General features: G+C 34.4%; 1 pseudogene; it reads left to right on the forward strand.

Moving 5' to 3' along the window:
• On the forward strand, window positions 7,761-21,109 carry Vmn2r-ps115 (vomeronasal 2, receptor, pseudogene 115; annotated as a pseudogene).

Here is a 23,635-nt window from a genome sequence, read left to right on the forward strand (position 1 = left end):
TTCTCTGATAGCAATAAATGCAATGAGAACTCTGCCAGTCTTCAATGTGTCACTAGTTAATTACTTCTACGTAGTAACCAGACTTCCTTTTACTCAGAGCACATTCCAAGAGTTTGTAAAACAGTTAAGCAAAGGTCATAAAAGGGGAACTTTGTTTTAGTATAGGTGCTAAGACAGAGGATAAAATATTTACTGATTTTATCTATACAAAATTTTACTAATAACTTAGTTATGTTTTTTATTTAATTTTCAATAAACCTGTGTGTGTGTGTGACAGATGATTATACTGACAGAGAGTTCTTTACAAATGTTATTGAGCACACTCTTAAAGAAAATGTTCATTAACTTTAGAACTATCCATTTGACAGACTTTTTCAGTTTGTACAAATGGTGAGTTCTTGGTTTCCAGGAAGGAAACTTTAGATTTAAATGCTTAGGCAGATAAATATTCCTATTGAATATGCATGGGAACATTCTCTGTTGTAAACTCCTGTTTCAATATGTTATTTGATTTTATGTCAAAACTTATGATGGATGTTTTAACAAAGGGAAGAGTCAAAGGAACTGGAGAGTTTTATTTATTTATTTATTTATTTATTTATTTATTTTTGTTGTTGTTTTTGGTGTTGATGGTGGTTTTGTTTTCTTTTGTCTTGTCTTGGTTTTTGTTTGTTTGTTTTTTTGCTTGAAAGAAAACTTCTTAGACAAAGAAGAAAATGAATAAGGTTCTTTTTTTGTTGTTGTTTTGATTTTTTTTTTCTTGGTTTGGTTTTTTTTTTTTTTTTTTTTTTTTTTTTTTCCAATTGCCCGCTCAGGATCTTTAAGCTCTTCCCTAATTTTTAGATAATCAGAAATGCTTTACAACCTAGAAATGAACTGTAAAATCACTTTTCAAAGTGTCTCTCTTTCTTCCTGAGACATCCAACTAGAATACTAATATTTCGAGCTGTGCAGTTTCTGCTGAGATAGATCAAGGCCTCATTACTTAACCATTTGTAGCCAGACTATAGATGCCATTCTCCTAAACCTACAGCCTTTTACCCTCAGAAAGAGCAAGAACATTTTTAGGACTTTTAAGAAGATACCATCAGCATTTCAGCATAGTATGAAAGCTAGAATGTCTGGAGACCTTCAGACTTAAAGTCACACTAGAGACCTACCCTGTACCCTGTCTATACCTTCTCTAGGTCAGGGGTTCCATAATCTAAATTGCCTCCTTGAAACAGGAATTTTGAAGAAGGTGTGTCAACACAGATAAGACTCTTAGCTGAACCTTGGAAACCCTTGATCATGGAGTGTGTGGTTATGGAGGGTGAGAAATAGGAGTTGATGTTGTCTAATGCAATCAGCAGAGGCTGATATTGGGTACCATCATCACCTACTTTATACCATGGGTCATCAGAACTGAGTTCAAATTGCCTGCTGCCAGCAACAAAAACCGATAGTAGGTGCCATCAGAACCTTTTTGTGTTAGTTGAGTACCATCAGGGCCTACAGTACACAGGAGCCATCACTCTATCCTTAATTGCCTGCTGTCACCAGGCAGTTCTCCCATCAGTTCTATTGGGATTTGTCAGCAACATCCTTAGATGAGGAGCCATCAGATCTGACTTGTGAGCATTTCATGTATCTATCAGCACGGAACAAATTGATTCTCCCAAACAGAGAGTTTTTTTTTTTTTCATTTTTTATTAGGTATTTCGCTCATTTACATTTGCAATGCTATACCAAAAGTCCCCCATAGCCACCCACCCCCTCTCCCCTACCCACCCACTCCCCTTTTATGGCCCTGGCGTTCCCCTGTACTGGGGCATATAAAGTTTGTGTGTCCAATGGGCCTCTCTTTCCAGTGATGGCCGACTAGGCCATCTTTTGATGCATATGCAGCTAGAGTCAAGAGCTCCGGGGTACTGGTTAGTTCATAATGTAAACAGAGAGTTTTTTACAGATGTTATTAAGAATACTCTAAATGGAAAAAGTCATTAATTTTAACACCAGCTACTTGACTGACTTTTTTCAGTTTGTAAAAATGGTCAGTCGTTGGTTTCAAGGAAGGAAACTTTAGATATGAATGCATGGGAGAAAACAGAGTTAGATATTAACAACTGGATTACAGAGAATGGAGGACTAGGTGTGCCCCTTACAGCATTTGGTATTTGGACTGTGCTTAGGAAGGTATTGACAGATGACAAAAAAGCCCTATATGCTCAGGTGTCATTATATTCACAACCTTGTGAGGAGAATTGATTAACACTGTCTCCATCAGGATCTAAGAACAATGTTTATTCCTTGACATAAAAGTCTATGAAAAGTAGCTCAGGAGAGGCTAATGAAAAATAAAATTAAAAAAAAAGGAAAATCAACCTATGAAGAGGAAACTGAAGAAATGAAACTATCAAAATATATAAAAAATAACTGGCTTACACTGAAGCATTTAAATATAAATCATTGTATAAGATTCCCTCAAAGATATAAACAAGCTCCACAACAGAGTAAAGAGTTAAAATGTTTCCCAGAGTGTATGGAGAATAAGAAAGAGAAGAAGGATCTCTTATGGAACCATTGACATTTAAATTGCTTATGACTCCTCATGATTAGTTTAAAATAGTAATAGCCTGCCTAAGTAAAGAAACTTGGCTGAAAAAGAGTTATCTAATATGTCTGAAAAAAGAGGAAAATATATTAAAATATGGAATGTTTATGGGAATGGCAGGGAATATTTTCAAGAAAAAACTCACAAAAAAGTGACAAAGGAAGTTCTAGTAAAAAATGCAGCTGCAGATCCAGAAGCATGGAGATGCTTGCCTAGTAGAGATACCATATTTTCAAAAGGCTTGATAATATAATAAAGAAACCAAAAATATATTGAGGACAACACTTGCTCAACTGATAGAGGCTCCGAAGCAAAAGATATTGTTTTAAAGGATATGTTCTTTGAAAATGCTACACCCACTTGATAATCTCTGATTAAGACAATTTAAAAGTCTGAAATTTATTGAAAGCTTTTGCTGAGATTTCTACTTCATATTTTCAAAGCATTTTCATTATAAAACCTCAGGAGGCCACAACACTATCCATAATCTTATTAATCACCGACAGAATATTTAGTAAATCAGGTTTGGCTAACAAAATTATTCAGGGAAAAAGCGTGGACATAACAGCAAACACTGCCTCAGTAAGGCAGGATGTCCCATAAATTTTAATGCTCCTGGTCCCACTGAGAACAGAAATCCAACTGGATATCTACCTGGCATGAAAGAGTACCAGTGGTAAAAAGAGTGCCAAAGTAGATTTCATAAAAATGTCATTGCCTTATTTGGGGCTACTGTAATCCCTAATAATATAGGAATCTTAACAAGCCAGGGAAACTGTGAGGAACCTACCTCATGCCCCTTAAACAATATTGGAATTCTACAACCTCAGGCAACCAATCCATTTGACAATGGAGACCTATCTAACAGCTGCATCAAGCAAACCATGGCAGTACAAGAATTAACCTCCACAGAAATATTTATATTCTGACTCCTTCTCAAACAGTTTACCTCAATCATTAAGAGCTTAAAATGATTTTACTCACACAAGAAACCTTTACATAACCAATGGAGACTATGCCAGTAGTTTTTGGCTTTTAAATACTAAGAACAACCCCCTTTTAAAAAGTCTGTGCAGTTTTTAATAGCTATTTTACCATTTTAGCCCAAACTTTCAGAATTACAAATCTTGCTTCAGTTTAGCGATTGCCTTTTCACTATTGGACATGTTCAAGTTCCCAGTATGTTTTCTGTTCCAAGGCATGGAGCTAAGGATCAATTTAATTCATTAACAAAATATTTTTGATGATTTTAGGAAGGTAAATTAGAAAAATCTTACAATATAGTGAAATCACATCTGCACTCAGAAAGACTGCCCTGACAAAGTTAAATACTATTCTTAATCAAGATCACTGTGTATTCCCTTGGTATCTTTGAGGCTCAGCCATCCCAGAATAAGATTTATCTGGAAGAAATCACATTGAGGAAAACTGACTCTGCTTTCAGAAATTATCAAATAGCAATACTTTTGTGCTGTTAGTAGAAATGTGCCACAGAGATTCATGTATGTGAATGCCTGGCTCACACTGAGTGGTCTTATAGGGGTAGCTGTGGCCTTTGTAAAGTTACTGTGTCCCTATAAAAATGGTGATTTAGAACTCTAAGAAGTTCAGTTTTGTCTAGGGCCTTCACTTCTGCTGCTTGAGGATAAAGATGTATAACTCAGCTTCTTGTCGAAGACCATTTCTGTCTGCACATTGCAATGATTCCCACCAGGATTAAATGGACAAGATCTCTGAAAGTGTAAATTGTCCTTCATAAGGCATATTATGGTCATTGTGGGTCTTCACATCGACCAAACACAAAGACGACAAATGTTGATATTAGAAAAAGGGTTCTTACTTTGAAGGGATATGCTTTTTTTGGTTTTATATTTTTTGATTTGTGGTTAAATATTTATTTGTTTGTTTACTTACTTTCTTATTTATTCTTGAGGAAGATTGACTTTGGGCCTTTTTTTAAAGGAAAACAATGAAATACTTTAAGTTCTGCTTAATGAGCCAACCAAGGAAGTATGTGCAAAAAAAATGTTGCTGAGTGTAATTTGACTTCTGAATGTTTGAGTCAAGTAGACAAAAGGAGATGAGAATTAGTGTTTTTCTTTAGATATGTTGGAAAAGAACGATGCTTCATTTTCACTTTCAGAAAGTGAACCTGAAGTTAAAGTATAGGGTTATTGATTAATTCCACTGGCAAAGAAAATCTCAACATGGCCTTTTATTGTATTGTCATGTGCTCATTAATATTCAAACATATGAAGATACATAAAGAAATGTATAAATCTAAGTAACAAAAATTTACAATGTACAGACTATAGAGAAATTAGTACTAATAATACTAAAAACTGCCATTGACCTAATTCCTTTGCTCAAACACATACAGATATTAAAGGAAAGAATAATGTAAAATGAAAAAAAAAAAGGGGAAGGGGGTTGAAAATCTCTGGGCAAAATTCTTCCCAACAATGCTTCATATTTGTGAAAAGTAGTTTAAGGCCACCAACCTTGTGTACAGATAGAGTTTCAGGATATACTAATTTAGAAAATAAAAGAAAACCACAAGAATAGAAAATTGGTAAAGATTTAATTTTCCAAGGGAGCCATGTTATTTCTCTTGCAAGTAACATAACTTGGCAGGTTCAACCATGTGGTTCTGGCATTAAGAGTCAAGGATTGAAAAAAAAAAAAAGGTATTCTGGCATCTTTCTCTGTGACTAAGGACATTTGTTAAGGTCAGTATTATAACAGGGATGTCTGTGTAAGGAGACATAGAGGATCCATTTTGTCAAACTCCAAAGGAGAAGCCTGAATGTTGAAGATGACAGAGTGTGGTTTAAATGCCCTCAGGCACTGATAACTTAGAATGGAAAAAGCCCAAGACAAAAAAGTATTTTGAATTCAATAGAGATGAAAGGAATTGGACATATAAAGATAAATAATAATCAGACATGGACTTGCAGTGTTTGGAGTTTGCACAGCTAGTATTTGATCTTGCTTTGGTACATTATTTTCAGACTATGTTCTTTTTTCTCAAATTTAAATGGTATTATGTTCCATTATAATTTGGAAGTATGTGTTCTACATATTTATTTTTATTTTTCATGGGATTATACTGCATTTTTACATAAATTTCAGATGAAACTTTGAACTTTGGACTTCAAAGAAACCTGAGGCTATTTTAGATTATGAGAAATTAAAGTGGACTTAATAAAATTTGCACTATTTTATGGCTACAACACTATCATGGTCAAGAAGTAGAATGTAGTGATTTGTAAAGAAATGGATCCATAGAGTATTCTGTTTAGAGGTTTCACCATGCCTTCTGGCACTATTAGGATATGTTTCCTTAGAGTAGGCATGGACTTGTGAGAGAAAGTGTGTCAATTTGTTGGTGAAGTTACACTTCTGAGAAGAACAAGTCTAGTCAGAGTGCTCAAGTTTCTAGTTTTGGTGCCTGTGGATTAGGATGTAAAACTGTCAGATGAATTTTGAAGACCATTTCTGCAGGAATACAGCCATGGTTCCCAACAATAGTAGACTAAATGAGAATAATAGACTAAAACTATGAAATTGTAAGCTAGCTCCAGTTAAATATTTTTCTTTATGATAATAGCCATGCTCATTGTTTCCCCTTATAGCAATTAATCCCTAACAAAGAATTCTCACTTAGTTAGGGTTTGGACTTCATGCTGACTTCCATTTTCCTTACTAGTGTTTTGATTCACTTGAACATTTACAGATCATTGCGTGTTGTTATATTTAGGGTGAGATCCTAAATACGACTTCCCTCCTGTCTTGAGAATTCATTTTTTCTATGAGGTTATTGTTAACCTCTGGTTCTTAGTTTCTTTCCACAGCTTTTGACTTAAAATTTTAACAGTGGAGGAGCAGAAAAAATTATATAATGAAAACTTAATGACATTTTTTTCCTGTGATCCACTTTGACAGATATATTATGTAATATTCTTCTGTAGATGTAGACTTGGAACCTTTCAGAGTAAAAGGTCTTTTCATCAAAAATATATAATTAAACAGATAAAGAGATGTTTCAGAGAGTAGGAAACACCAATTGTGATGAACGGAGTTCATACATCCCAAAAGAATATGAGTACATGCCTGTAATCCAGTGATAATAAAGAGGGTAGGAGAGTGAATGAAGAGAATTTCTACAGGTTTCCTATAGAAGAGATCTAGGCATATGTGTTAAGAAAATTAAGAAATCCAGCAGGCAAATATGCAAGAACAAGACTTTGTTCCCAGTTGTCTAGAAAAAGAGACTGGTGGGTATTTCTGAGTTCAAGATCAGTGTGATTTGCACAACAAATTACAGTCAAGTTATAGACACTGTGTTATTGAAAAAACCAAGGAAGCAACTAAATATTAAATGAGTGAAATGCATAAATGAATAAGTGCATTGATATATATATACATATATATATATATATATACACACATATATATTGCATATACTATAAATAAGGTGAATATGAATAAAACTGGTTGATTTAACTTGAATGCATTCTTTCTGAACTTCATACAACTGTACATTCTAAAAGACATGCATGCATGCAGTCAGTACATAAAAACATCATAACTAGAATGATAAAAATATAAAGAGAATGTACTGTACAATCTAATGTCTTCTGTTCACATATAGAAACGTTCTTTCTTTTGTTTCTTCACGACATTAGTAAATACATGCTGCAATACTAAAAAATTTATATCAGAGAAATAGTTTTCATGGTCACATGCCATGTAGTGAACTTCAAAATATTATTTAATTAAGATACTGTCTTTAAAATCTTGTTGGGTTGTTAATAAAATAGTGGTTTTTATATGTGAAGACCCAAGAGATCCACAGATCTACATTCCAGTAGATGTGATATTTTGGGAAACTGATTCCTAACTCGTAAACAAAATGTGTAAAGAATCAACCTATGAAATATCAATAATATATGCTTTAAGATCAATAGATAATGAGTAGTAATGTTAAAGGAGCCTGCTTAAACCTAACATATTTACCTAATCCAGTTCATCTGTTCATGGTAAGGCAATTAAATTACATATTTTATAGATTCCAAACTAAAGCATATAATTTACTGTACTAAATATGTAGATGTGTATGATAAAGTTGATCATTATCTTATCGTTTTTATGCCATCTAAACAGATATAACTTTAAGAACTACCAGTATATTCTTGCTCTGCAATTTGCCATTGAGGAGATCAATGGGAACCCCAATCTTTTACCCAACATATCTCTTGGGTTCGATTTCTACAATGTCAGATTCATTGGGAAGTACATTCATAGTAATACTTTCAATTGGCTCACAGCCCTTGGTGACTGAAATCATATACCTAATTAAAATTGTAAAAAAAGAAATTTCACAGCTGCACTCACAGGAACATCATGGATAACATCTGCCCAAATTGGGACATTGCTTCAACTCTTTAAATTTCCACAGGTGAGAAAATTTGGATTTGGGGAACTGAGAGTCAGTTCTCTTTGTTATTGTATTGGTGTCTTTAAACTGAAAGAATGGTTGATCAATTATCTAAACCTCAAAGCAATACTCAGAACATGGAGTTCAATCCAGGTTTCTCTTGCTTTTAAGAGAATTATGTACGTAGTAAATGAAGCCAGGTGAGTCTTGAAACTTAGAGGCCTAACAAAAATTTCTGTTTAAGGTAGTATTTGTAATGTCCCTTTCAAATATTCTCCTGTCTTCTACTCCTTCAGGAATAAAATTTACTTAGATGTTAATATTCTTTTTCTTCTTTCCAATTTGCTTCAGATTAGTTTTGGACCTTATGATCTTCTCCTGAGTGACCATGGTCAGTATCCTTATCTCTACCAGATGGCCCCCAAAGACACATCTCTTTCACTTGCCATTGTTTCACTGATGGTTCATTTTAGGTGGTCATGGGTTGGTCTCATCCTTCCCGATGACCACAAAGGAAATAAAATTCTATCAGATTTTAGGGAGGAGATGGAGAGAAATGGCATCTGCTTAGCTTTTGTAAAAATGACCCCAGAAACATGGACTTCATATGTTGCCAAATTCTGGGAAAATATGGATGAGACTAATGTAACAATTATTTATGGTGAGATTGATTCGCTGGAAGGTATAATGAGGAATATTGAGCAAAGGTTATTGACATGGAATGTCTGGATCATGAACATTGATCATCATGTTATTGACATAGCTGATTATTTCATGTTAGACTCATTCCATGGGAGCCTCATTTTTAAGCACAATTATAGAGAGAATTTTGAATTTACCAAATTTATTCAAACAGTTAATCCCAATAAATACCCAGAAGATATTTATCTTCCTAAGCTGTGGTATTTGTTCTTCAAGTGCTCATTTTCTGACACTAATTGTCATGTGTTGGAAAACCAATGCTTCATTGGATATATTCCCTCGTCACATATTTGATGTGGCAATGAATGCTGAGAGCACAATTATTTACAATGGTGTGCATGCTGTGGCTTACAGCCTCCATGAGATGAGACTTCAGCAACTTCAAATGCAACCATATGAAAATCACCATGGGATGGTGTTCTTTCCATGGCAGGTAATAACCTTTCTACTGTATTTTATTGTCAGCACGCTGGCATAAAAAATTTGCAAGACCACTAACTTAGGCAATCTAAACTTCAGCTATCTCCTCCACAATCAAGAACTGTTTGTGTTTCTAATCTTATATAGAAGTCAGGATAGTTTCAAATGTATGATGTTTTGAAATAATGGGCAAGGTAGCAGGAGCAAATATGCTTTTGGAAAATCAAGTTCTTTTGATCAGTATCTAGCATTGCAGCCTTATTATGATAATAGAGGCAATTTCTTGACATCAGTATCCTCATTTTGGACACTGTAGCTCTGAACATATTATAAACGCAAATGAGTATTGCTAGGTTTCAAAAAAGTTCATCTTTTCATAGATCAGTTGTCATTGATTGCTTACTTGAACTTGGTTCTAAGTTTTCACATGAAGACCAATAATAATGGAATTCTGAATAGTCAGGTTTTCACTAAGTCATCATTAATGTAATACTCATTAATGTTGATGTTCACAACAGAATTTAACCCTTATGAACAATAAAATATAATTTATATTTCTTTTTAAGCTTAACACTTTCCTGAAGGATATTGAGGTGAAAGACAAAAGGAGTTTAGATTGGAGACAGACAATAGATACAGAGTATGACATTCTTAACATTTGGAATTTGCCAAAGGGTCTTGGATTAAAAGTGAAAATAGGATCCTTTTCTGCAAATGCTCCCCAGGGTCAACAGTTGTCTTTATCTGAACAGATGATACAATGGCCAGCAATGTTTTCAGAGGTGTGTTATGTATTATCTAAATGCTTTGTGCTTATATTATTGAAACAATTATGTTCTCTGATATAATGATCATTGACTCAAGTTCCATTACACTTGAAGTATCAGTATAAAATAGTTTAAAGTAATTCTAGTATACTGTCTCTTAATTTTCCTTGATTAAGATCAATGGAAGAATACAGTGTTCAATAAATCCCCCATTTTTCACTTATATGAGGGTTATGTTTCCTCTATTTGTCAAAAATGAGGTATGGGACAGGTACTAAGAGAATTTTTTTATCTCCACATGACACATGTGTTAATGTACTGGAGGAAAATCTCTTTTGGGATTTAATATCATAAAACAATATTAGAATTATTTTTATTGTTCATTCAAACACTGTGACCAAAAATGACTTTTATAAGACAGACTGTATTTTGTTTAATGGTTCTAGAAGTATCACAGTCTGCAAAGGATAGAAGAATAACTACAAATGGTTATAATGGAGAAAGGCTTAGGAAATGAAGAGATAATGTTTCTATTCCCAAGTATGAACTGAAAAAAAAAATCATATGCGAGAATTAAGGAAACATTTTCATTTTTCTATTCCCAACTAGTGTCCTGATTTTATCACCAAGTCTGAATCTCCTAAATATTCTATAACTTTCCATATAATGTCACCAAATAGGAAATGAGCAATAAAATGATTTGCCCTATATGGAATTTTTTTCTTTAAAAATATCACACAATATCTACATTAGCCATCCTTAATTGTCTTTTGATTCTCAATATGTGCTATCTCATCTAATGTATAATAATAATTTGAAAGACCTTACAGACCTATGTGAGAGTGCAGGGCATTATACTTGAATATGCATGGTTTTCATAGGAAATAGTGTACAAATGATATATCATCCCCTGAATGCAGGATGCAATGAATACTGCGGCTCTCTTCTATCTTCTCTGCAATTGTGACATTAGTACAATAAGTAGTGATAATTAAATTTTATTGGGACGTTTCATCTTAGCTAAATTTATATATATATTTCATCCTACAAATATACGTTTATTTGCTTCCATAATAATTTTAAATCCTCTCAAAGTGACAGTCATTATTCACAACAATGGCAGAAGCTGGGATGCTCAGCACTGTTGTCAGAAAGTCCTAAATTACTATTAGGCTAGATGGACCCCATGGATTCCAATATCACGATCCTAGTCACTAATGTTTCACAAATATGTCCTTAATTCATTAAGATCCCAAATTTTAACACTGTGATAATTGTCAGACCATAATTTAAACACTTTTGCCTTTTCAAGGGCATTATCTTTTAAATTTTGTAATTCCTTTTTAAAATTTGTATTGGTTATTTTATATATTTACATTTCAAATGTTATCCCCCTTCACAGTTTCTCATCTGTAAACACCCTTTCACATCCCTCATCCCCAGATTCCATGAGAGTGTTTCTCTTACCCCCATACCCCTGCATCATCCCCCTAGTGATGACATTCTGCTCAGAAGGCTGGGCATCAAGCCTTGAAAGGACCAAGGCACTCTCCTCCCACTGATGCCAGATATGATCATATTCTCTTACAAATACTGCTGGAGCCATGGATCCTTCCATGTGTATTCTTTGGTTGGTGGCTTAGTACCTGAGAGCTCTGGAGATTCTGAATTATTGCTATTTGTTGTTTTACCTACAAGGTTGCAAAACCCTTTCAGATCCATCAGTTCTTAACTACCCGATTGGGGTCCCTATACTCAGTCAGATGGTTGACTGCAAACATCCTCTTCTGTATTGGTAAGGCACTGGCAGAAACTCTCAGGAGATAGCTATATCTGACTCTGTCTGCAAGCATTTCTTGGCATTAATAATAGTGTCTTCTTTGGTGATTGTATTTTGGATGTATCACCAGGTGGGGCAGTCTCTGTTTGACCTTTCTGTCAGTCTCTGCTCAACTCTTTGTCCTTGCATTTTATTTAGATAGGAGCAAATTTTGGTTCATATTTGTTAGGTGGCTTGGTTCCCCCATCCTTCAACCAAGGGCCTTGCCTAAACTATGGATATGGCCTCTAAAGGTTGTCTCTCTGCTTTGTAGGGTATATCAACTAATGTCATCCCCAGTGGATCCAGGGTGTCTCTTGCTTTCCAGGCATCTGGGCATTTCTGTTAGCTACACCAGCATCCCATCAATTATTATTACAAATACTCTTCTTAAAGTCTCTAATTATTAATAAAAATATATGCTTTTCAGTGTATGACCTTCAAAAATTATTTGTTCATCTTTATAAAACCCTAAGAATTAAATAACATTACTCTTTCTTCTCAGATTCCTCAGTCACTGTGCAGTGAGAGTAGTGGGCCTGGATTCAGGAAAGTAACCCTGGAGGGCAAGGCCATCTGCTGCTACAAGTGCACTCCTTGTGCAGACAATGAGATTTCTAATGAGAAAGGTAAATGCAGATTTTATGGAAAACTTCCTATTTATTCACTGTGTTTTACAATATGCCAGCAATTAAAAAAGATCTAATGTGAAGTCAAGTATGAGTTATTTTTATTATTTTTATAGGTATTTCCACGTCATATTCATCACCATCCCCTTGAAATAGGTCAAAACAGGTATTTCATATTATTCTTGATTAATATCTTTAATCCAGTGCCAATACTGATATTGGATGATATATTATATTCCCCTGTACTTTTCAATGTTTTTCAATTTACTCTTCCATTAAACACATTTTAATTAAGTATCACAGATTTTTTGAAAATGTATTTCACTGATTTTTAAGAACCATATAAGACTCAGATCTGTTGCATCTTTATAGAAAAGATTAACAGCTCATTTCTCATTTTTATTTCTTTGATAGTTTCCTACAATGTGTTTTCATCACATTCTTCATTCACACTCTTCCCAAATTTATTTACCCTGTTTCTCATTCCCCGAATTTGTAATTAAACTATCTAATACAATTCAAGATACTAATGTATACTTACATATGTGCATGACACTTAATGGTTGCTAACCAACCATGTTTGCCACACTGAAGTATACAGCTGATTATCTTCCAAGTAGCTATCAATTGTTAATACCTCATTTTCTGTAGATGGGGGATTCTTAATGACTACCTCTGATATCTATACTGAAATTTGCCTGGGTAAAGGCATCATACATCTAAAACATTTTCTTTTGTTTTGAGTTTATGGGGACAATTCCTCTGTCATCAAAAAACAGAATTATTTTGTGTTATTCTGTACACTGAAGGTTTTGCTAACTTTCTGGCTTCTCTTGGATAAGAATTTTACAGAATTTTTTTTTTAAACTGGACCGATTAGAAAAGAGTTAGTGTTGTTTTCTTTTAAGGGAAGGTGCACATCTAGGGACTGGCTTTAGGTTATAAAGTCCATGTGACATCTAGACTCTATTATTTTATTTGATTTTTAATTTTTTTTTCCTGCTGCTTCCTTCAAATCAAGATTTATCCCTGGAAGATTTTATAGTTACTTCTATTATGTAAATGAACAAATACTCTAAATCTATAAGTACACACCACAAATAATGAATTCATTTATTTATTTACAATCCAATCATTGTTCATACTTTGTGGCAACCCTCCCACAACTCATTAACTCATTCCTTCACCCCTATCTTAGCCTTTCTGCTTCCTAAACTTCTGAAACTCTGTGAGATATGTCCTAGGTGTTCTGTGTGTCCCTTTTTTGGGGGTGGGTGGGAGTAATACATTCTTACTAGTGAGAACATATGATGTACGTCTTTTTGGGTCTAGGTTACTACACTCATAATGATATTTTTAGTTTCATCCATTAACCTTCAAATCTCATTATGCCATTGATTTTAATAACTGAGTAATAATGCCACATATTCTGCAACCATTCTTCTGTTATAGGACATGAGTTGCTTCCAGCTTTTGGGCTCTTACAAATATAACCACTATAAACATGGATGAGCGTGTGTCCCTTCATACATTGGGCCATTTTTGGGGTATATACCCAAAAGTGGTATAGCTGAGTAGGTGTATTTCCAATTTTCAGAGTAACTGCCAGATATATTTCAAGAGTGATTGTACCAGTTTGAAACCCCCAAATTATGGGATGGAACCCCAGTTGGGGCAGTCTAAAAATGGTGATTCTTTCAGTCTCTGCTCTTAACTTTATCACTGTAATTCTGTCCATGGATATTTTTGTTCCCCCTTCTAAGAAGGATTGAAGTATCCACCCATTGGTCCTCCTTCTTCTTAAGTTCCATGTGTTTTACAAAATTTTTTCTTGGCTATTCTGAGTTTCTGGGCTAATATCCTCTTATCAATGAGTGAATATCACGTGTGTTCTTTTGTGACTTGGTTACCTCACTTAGGATTATATCCTCCAGATCCACCCATTTGTCTAAGAATTTTATAAATTCATTGTTTTTAATAGGTACATAGTCCTGCATTGTGTAAATGTATCCATTCCTCAGTTGAGGGACATCTGTGTTATTTCCAGCTTCTGGCTACTACAAATAAGTCTGCTATGAACATAATGGAACATTTATCCTTATTACAAGTTGCAGCATCTTGTACATATATACCCAGGAGTGGTATTTCTGGATCTTCCTGAATTATTATGTCCATATTTCTGAGGAAGAGCAAAAGTGATTTCCAAAGTGGCTATAGGAGTTTAGATTCCCACGAGCAATGAAGATGTATTCCTCTTTCTCCAAATCCTTGCCACCCTCTGCTGTCACCTGAGTTTTTTATCTTAGCCATCCAGTCCGGTGTGAGGTGGAATCTCAGGGTTGTTTGATTTACATTTCCCTGATGATTAATGATGTTTAACATTTTTTAGGTGCTTCTCAGGCATTCAGTATTCAGCAGGGTTATTTGGTTTTCTGGAGTCTAAATTCTTGAGTTCTTTATATATATTGGATATTAGCCAACTATGGGATTTAGGATTTGTAAAGAGCTTTTCCAAATCTGTTGGCTGCCAATTTGTCTTATTGACAGTGTCTTTTGCCTTACAAAATCTTTGCAATTTTATGAGTTTTCATTGTAGATTCTTGATCTTTCAGTAAATTCCCCTGGTGTTCTCTTCAGGAATTTTCCCCTGTGCCCATATCTTCAAAGCTCTTCCCCGCATTCTCTGCTATATATTTCAGTATCTATAGTTTTATGTGGAGTACCTTGATCCAATTATACTTGAGCTTTGTACAAGGAGATAAGAATGGATCAATTCTCCTTCTACATGCTAACCACCAGCTGAGCCAGTACCATTTGTTGTAAATATAGTCTTTTTTACACTGGATGGTTTTACAGCCTTTGTGGAATTTTTGGTGTCTCTAATATATATACTATCATATCATCTAAAAAGAGTGATATTTTGACTTCTTTCTTTCCAATTTGTATCCCTTTGACATACTTCTGTTGTCTAATTTTTCTGTCTAGGACTTCAAATACTACATTGAATAGGTAGGGAGAGAGAGGGCAGCCTTGTCCAAGTCCCTGATTTTAGTGGTATTGCTTCAAGTTTATCTCCACTTGGTTTGATGTTAGTTACTGGTTTGCTGTATATTGCTTTTATTATGTATAGGTATGGGCCTTGAATTCCTTATCTTTCCAAGTCCTTTATGATGAATGGGTGTTGGATATTGTCAAATGCTTTCTCAGCTTCTAATGGGATGATCAGATGGGTTTTGTCTTTGTGTTTGAGGGATTTCCATATATTGAACCATTCATACAATTCCAAAACTAATAGTGAAGAGTACCATTTTGTCCACATCCTTGCCAGCATGTGCTCTTTCCTGAGTTATTGATCTCAGCCATTCTTGAAATCTAAGTGTTGTTTTGATTTGCATTTAACTGATCAATAAGGACTTTAGTTCTTAAGTGCCTTTTAGCCATTAGAGATTCCTCTCTTGTGAATTCTTTGGTTTTTACTGAGTTCCTTGATCCACTTGGTATTGAGTATTCTGCAAGTTGATAATTACAGATCTTTTTTCATATTGCTAAATACATACTGTTAATTAGACTAGGATCATTCATAGAATATCCTTCCTTACCTTCCTTCCTTCCTTCCTTCCTTCCTTCCTTCCTTCCTTCCTTCCTTTCTTTTTCTTTCTTTCTTTCTTTCTTTCTTTCTTTCTTTCTTTCTTTCTTTCTTTCTTTCTTTTTTTTTCTTTCTTTCTTTATCTCTCTTTCTTTCCTTCTTTCTTTTTTATTGTGTGTTATTGGCTTCATTGAAAATATAAAGTGTCCTGCCAGGTGTGTTGGTGCACATCTTTAATCCCAGCAGATGCAGGCAGATTTCTTAGTTCAAGACTGGCCTGGTCTACAAAGTGAGTTCTAGGACATCCAGGGATATACAGAGGAACCCTGTCTAGCTATATATATATATATATATATATATATATATATATATATATATATATATATATATATATATATATATATATATATATATTCCATATGTACATGGACTTATTTTGGGTTCTTCACTTCTATTCCATTGAATGGCCTATCTATATATGTACCAATATAATTGTTTGTTTGTTTAGTTGGTTGGTTGGTTGGTTGGTTTTTCTTTTCTTTGTTTTGTTTTGTTTCCACAATAGCTCTGTAGTACAGCTTAAGTTCAGTTAATTAATTGAACTTAATTACTTGAGTAGTTCTTTTCGTGTTAAGAATTGATTTTTCAAGTGGGCGGTGTGGCGCATGCCTTTAATCCCAGAACTTGGGAGGCAGAGGCAGGAGGATTTCTTCTGAAGGCTGCTAGTAAAAGACTGGTTTCTTGGCACATAAGATAAGGGTTTTAAAGCCTCTGCCAACAATGACACACTTCCTTCAACAAGACACACCTACAAAGAGTGCCAGTCCCCAAGCCAAACATATTCAACTGGGACATTACATTCCCGAGGTGCCATAGGTATGTTTATATCTATAGAGGCACTAGCTAAGCATATCATTAAAAGGTGAGTATTGGCCAACTTATAACATCCACATATTTTATAAGTTTCAACAATGTTAAAAATCCCAGTTGAAACCTTTTCGGAGATTAATTAAAACTCTTCAGTGTAAGCCTCAAAGAAAGTCACAGGCCAGTTGGGCAAACTCTAAACTCTGGATTTCCATGTCTGATGTCAAGGAGGTCTTCAGGTATCCACTACTTTTTCATCTTAGTTGACTGCAATACATTTCATTCACCTGGGCTGATTCGAATCCCTGCTATTAGCTTTCCTCAGCAGATATCCCATGGTTCTAGATTCTTGAATACTTTGGGATTTTCAAAGGATATTTCACCATTATTTCTCCTTCTTCCTCCCAAGTCTGTGGTCTACACATGATTTTCTAGGCTCTTTATGGCATTATTTCTCCAGCACTGTGCTCTAGCACTTTAGATTCTGGTTGAATAAACTCTACTTTTGCTGATGGATTTTGTGATCAAACATTCTATTGTCATCTGCAGTACACTGTGTTCTTGCTCTGCAGCTAGGCTTCATTAGCAGCCTCTCATAGGATCTATTAATATTGCTTAGTCTCACTTTTTTTTTTTTTTTTTTTTTTTTTTGCATGATCTCTCTATTCCTGTGCCATCAACTTCAAATGAGGTTTTACCTTTACCAATGCCATTTTCTGGCTTCTCACAATATCAAGCACAGTTACTCTCCAGGACCCCGTCATACTTTCAAATCCAGTAAAACCTCAGTATCTCTAACACCAAGTTAAGCAGCAAATTGTGGTGCAACTTTGGGTATATGTGGAATACAGCTTTTTAAATCTCAGAAATCACTTCTCACATAATTTCTCATCAGTGATGCTGCTCTTTTCTTAATTATTGCTGATTTGTAGCTCCATGGATCCAAAATAAATTGCTCTGGTAATCTCCTTCTCTTTTTGACTCATAAGCCAGATCACATGGCCAATGCTCCCAAGTTCAGCTTCTTAATAGGGCTAGAATATCTCTCCCCACATTCTATTTCCAGCTTTTGTTTTACAACTCTATAACAGCATGAGCTTGGCTGTCAATGGACATTTTCTGTAAACTGACCCTGAACTCAAGATCTGTATGGCTCTGACTCCAGAATGCTGTGATATAATGCATATACTAACACCCCTTGTTTTAAGGTTATCTCTACTTTGAATTTTGCCTGTCACAAGCTGGCTTCAAACTCAGAAATCAGCTTGACTTTGTCAACTGGAAGGAAAGAGTGTCCCATCATGCCTAGGTCTAAATTTCTCATGACCACTGTTTGCCATGATCTGGATCAAAAGCCTATGTCTTCCAGTCTCAAGGTCTCTTTCACATATTTGCCCCCTATTTCTGGATTGTAGTTCACTCCATATTAAAACTCAAAAGTATTCCCTTCTCAATTGCAAATCAAAATATAGTGTTTGGTTTGGTGAGATCTTGCTCAGAGATCACTGCTCAATTTACTCTTTTTCTTCTTGAAACTAGCATTCAGCTTAATTTCATTTCCTGGTGACCTTGTATTTTATTTTACTTAAAACATATGTTTTCTATTTCTCCTTTCTATGATTGATGTGCTTGTATGAAAATGCTCTTCATATGACTTAACCAGATATCAAAGTCTCTGTTCACTTATTTGGGATTTCCTTTGTCAATTCTGTTAATATAAACTTCTTTACCTTAGCTTCAGGTAAACTCCTTAGACAAAGGCAAAGGATATCCACACACTTCACCAAAATATTATAAGAATAGCTTCATATATAAAGGCTTCTACTCTGAATCCTCTAGACCCTTCTATAGTTAAAATCATCCTCAGCTACAAAGGTTTCCATATTCCTACAAGGATGGCACATTAAGCCTAACTTAAACATTCTACTGTTTCCATCCAAAATCTCAAAACCCAAATTCTTCCAATGAAAACCATAGACAGGTCGATCAAAGGAATAACACTCTAGGCACTAACTTATGTCTTAGTTAGGGTTTTACTGCTGTAAACAATCACTTTTACACCGTCAACTTTTATAAGGACAACATTTCATTGGAACTGAATAACAGATTCAGAGGTTTAGTAAATCATACTCAAGTTCAGAGAGTGAGAGCATCCAGGCAGGCATGGCACAGGAAGAGGTAAGAGTTCAATATATTCAGCTAAAACTTTCTAGGAAAAGCCTGATTTCCAGGTATCTAGAATGAGGGTCTTAAAGCCCATTTCCACAGTAACATAATTCTTTCAACAAGGCCACACTTTAAAATAGTGCCACTCTTTGGGCCTAGCATATTCAAATTACCAGACAAACATAATATATTTTATAAATTTTGCTGCATCTAATTTATATTCATCATAGTATTTATAAAAATATTAAAAAGTTCTATAGCAGAGCATTTTTTCCAAAATCTCACACATTTTCTAAGAATAGCCTATCTATGAAAATATATGCTTGCTTTAAATTTTATGAAAACATATTATTTGGTAATTTTGAGCACTATCAAATGTAATAGTATCTATTTCATAAACTCCAGCAGAGAATGGATAGAATTTAAAAATACAAGGTATTTAATGGAGAAAAGTAAATTTAGGATTCACATAAAGCATTAACTGGAAAAATTAGGAAAAATATTTCCTCTAATCTATATATCCCATAAAGAAATTAAAGCAAATCTGTGAAATATAAGTAATATCAAGGTCACAGAAGATGTTTACAATGTAATTTAGTATTGTAGTTAATTTCAAAAGAGTTACAGCATTGTCAGTAAAGGCAGAGAAATATCATATGTACAGAGAGCAACTGCATTTAGATAATAAAATTTAAATGACACCCATGAAAATTTAAGGAATTTATTAGAAGTTGAAGGGTACATAAATATATATAATAGATTTGTTTACAAAGGAAGGGCTTGAAAGTATAAATATTTTCCCACTGAAGCTATCCCCCAGTTGTGCAGACACTGGCTCATCTGTATGGACTCAGTGGTTATTAAAATGTAGTAGGTAGATGTAGGGAGCTCAAGAAATTGTGAATAAAAACTGGTGGTAGAGAAGGGAAGGTGTGTAATGGTAGTATTCAAATAAAGCTTGCATCAAATCCTATAGTATTTGAACATAAATATGGAAAGAAATATTTAATGATCAAGGAGCAGTTTCTAAATCTAGATTTATTTGTACCAGAGTACTATTATTTGTCCATGAAAAAACAAAATATAGTAACTTCTGTAGCAATACTTGTGTTTAGAGATGTCTAAAAATATAAGAAACCTTCAGAGACTGAACTCCTGATCTCAAGATAACCTATATTTCTGACCAGATGTAGACCAGTGTGTGAAGTATCCAGAGAAACATTATGCAAATAGAGAGAAGAGCAACTGCTTCCAAAAATCTGTGAGGTTTCTGGACTATGAAGACCCCTTGGGGATGGCATTAGCAAGCATAGCTTTGTGCTTATGTGCACTCACTGCCTTTGTTATTGGCATCTTTGTGAAGCACAGAGACACTCCTATTGTCAAGGCAAATAATCGAGCTCTGAGTTACATTTTGCTCATCACACTCACCTTCTGTTTCTTATGTTCTTTGAACTTCATTGGTAAGCCAACCACAGCTTCCTGCATCCTCCAGCAGACCACATTTGCAGTTGCTTTCACTATGGCTCTTGCTACTGTGTTGGCCAAAGCTATCACTGTAGTCCTTGCCTTTAAGGTCAGTTTTCCAGGGAGAATTGTAAGGTGGCTAATGATATCAAGGGGTCCTAACTACATCATTCCAATCTGCACCCTGATCCAACTTCTTATTTGTGGAATATGGATGGCAGCATCCCCACCATTCATTGACCAAGATGCTCATACGGAGTATAGACATATCATCATTTTGTGCAACAAGGGCTCAGCTGTTGCCTTCCATTCGGTCCTGGGATACCTCTGCTTCATGGCCCTTGGGAGTTATGCTATGGCCTTCTTGTCTAGAAATTTGCCAAATACATTCAATGAATCCAAATTTCTGTCATTCAGTATGCTGGTGTTCTTCTGTGTTTGGGTCACCTTTCTTCCTGTCTACCACAGCACTAAAGGGAAGGTCATGGTAGCCATGGAAGTATTCTCTATCTTGGCTTCTAGCACAGCACTTCTTGCCTTCATATTTGGTCCCAAGTGTTACATTATCTTGTTGAGACCAGACAAAAATACATTTAATCATATCAGGAAGAAAACACCCTCTAGAAAGAAGAATTTTCCTAAAATATAGTTGAAAAAAAAAAAAGAATTTAGCTTTTATTTTAACAACTTCATGAATGTCATCATTCATATATCCTTCTAAAATATTTTAAAGAGCTTTTCTGAGTCTAAGACCTGATGGCTCCATTCCTGGATCATGTCAAATATTTGTGTCCTTTTTCAATGGAAACTCATCTTTTTTATTTATTGTTTTAATTTTATTAAACTTCATGAGTATTCTTTCTTCTTCCTGAAATAACAAAACATGTAGTTTCCAAAATCCATTGGAATGTAATTTCTTAATGTCTATTATTTAATCATACTAACAATTCAATTGTCACATAATTTGTTTTTAAATTCATTACATATTTACTTTTCCATATACCATATTTGGAAATGAACAACATGATATTTGTAAATCTCTATTTGAATTTACTTAATATATAAAGTTTTGTTTGAATTTACTTATTTATATTGAAACCACCACCTGTCTTAAATTAAATGAAAATAATTATAATGGTATGGCATTCTATTTCATGACATTATGTTTTAATTTAAATATTTTTTTACTCAAAATATAATATGGGCCAACCAGAGTAATCCAACTAGAGCCCACATTCATAGTTTAACAAAATTTGTGACATGTTCAACTGTATGTAAGTTTCCTGAACACTTCCATACACATTTAAATTTAGTCAATTACACATATATTATGTAGTATTTACCTATCTGGTTCATTAACTCGTCTGAGAATTCCTGGTAACAGAACTTGTTCATGTTGAATTTTATTTTTTTAATATAAATTATTCATTTAATTTTTAGTCATTCAATTTTCTCTAACCCAATTTTCTGTACACTGGTATAAAATACTCAATTATAATTCAAAATCCCTTATACCTTTCTATTTTATCATAACCCATTCTTTCATGATTCATTATCATTTTGTACAAATAATATACATTATACTTAAGATAATATTTTTTCTGTCCCCATGGTTATATGAAAGAAACCAAATATAAAATGGTTAGTATAACAGCATAGGACTTTTTGTCATGGCCTATCTTTTCTCTTATCACTATATCTTTTATAACTTTCCTACTCTTCTAATGGCCAGCTCAACTAGAGGGGTTGTATGTCTTCATTGGAAATCTATATAAGTCTTCCCAGTAGCCAAAATGACATTAAGAAAACATATACCTAACATATTACTAAGGTAACAGTGGCACACCCATTGGCATTCTCATATATAATGGGAAGAGTGAAAATCAAATAGCCAACACAGCAGTTTCACAAAGACTTAATCAATTAGACCTGCATGTTAAGATCATGATCAACTGCCTTTCAACAGTTTTTTGAATCTCCACATATTGCAGGCTGTAGAGAGACTTTCATTATTTGTACACCTAGGGGATATTAGATTGAAGGAAAATTTCTTCAGAATCATTTATGCCACATTCCATGTGTATTTTCATAAGTCTCCCCAGGAATTTCTTATGTATACTACCTACCCTGCTTTTGAGTATCCTTATCTGGGTCTACTTGAAGATCCCCTTGCATTGTAGAGGTTATGAAACACATAGATAAGTTATAGATCTCCCTATTATGAAATGGTTTCAAGATATATTTGGAAAATGTGCTTTTGGATTAACAAAGAGAAAAAAAATCCCAATAAAGAAAACTTTGAAAAAGCAAAAAAGATTTAGTGGGAAAAAGAATGTGGAACAGGATCAAATTAAAAACCTTTTCTTACAATGCACTCAAGTAATTTCATGGCATATGAGATTGGGTTTTTACCTATGGTATGTTTCCCCCCAAAATAAAAAATACACCAACAAAGTTAAAAGGTCTGGCATTAATATTACTTTCACAGTGCTTATACTGATAGAAAGAGAACGTCTGAATGTCTAGAAGAATGATAAAAAAAAAATGATAAAAAACTCAGGATTTCTCTTGCTTCTGGAAGTTAGGTTACAAAAGGCCACTGTGGTGTCTAATGACCAAAGAACAACATAGGACTAATATTAAACAAAGTTTTATCAAGATATAAAAAATAAACATTGCATTGTACCAATATTTCAAAATAATGACAGTAAGTTTGGCCTGAAGGTATTCCTGTACCCAAATGACAATTAGTACTTTGGACATTAAAAATTGATAACACAGCAATTGGGGCATAAAAGGTTAGCATTCTAGCTTGCATGTTGTATTTATGTCTACTGCCCTTGAAACCTCAACAGCTGCCAGCCTGAGAATGGACTGTCATGTCTTGGGAAAACATCTATCTAGATTCTATTTTTAAAATTAATTATTAATTTACAACCAAAAGGATGTCCCCCTATTTTTCGCTTTTTCCAGACTTTTTCAACTCATCCCCATTCCCCTTTACCTCAGAGATAGTGCTCATCCTGCCCCAGGCCTTTCCCTTTCCTTGGGCATAAAGTCTCTACAATTTTAGGTTCCTCCTCTCTCATTGAGCCCACACAATGTCTTCTGCTACATTTTCGGTGTGGGGTCTTAGACCAGGCAGTGTAGACTCATATCTTCAAACACAAATTTATGTC

Source organism: Mus musculus, chromosome 17, assembly GCF_000001635.26.
Source record: "Mus musculus strain C57BL/6J chromosome 17, GRCm38.p6 C57BL/6J".
In the NCBI taxonomy this organism is placed as follows: domain Eukaryota; kingdom Metazoa; phylum Chordata; class Mammalia; order Rodentia; family Muridae; genus Mus; species Mus musculus.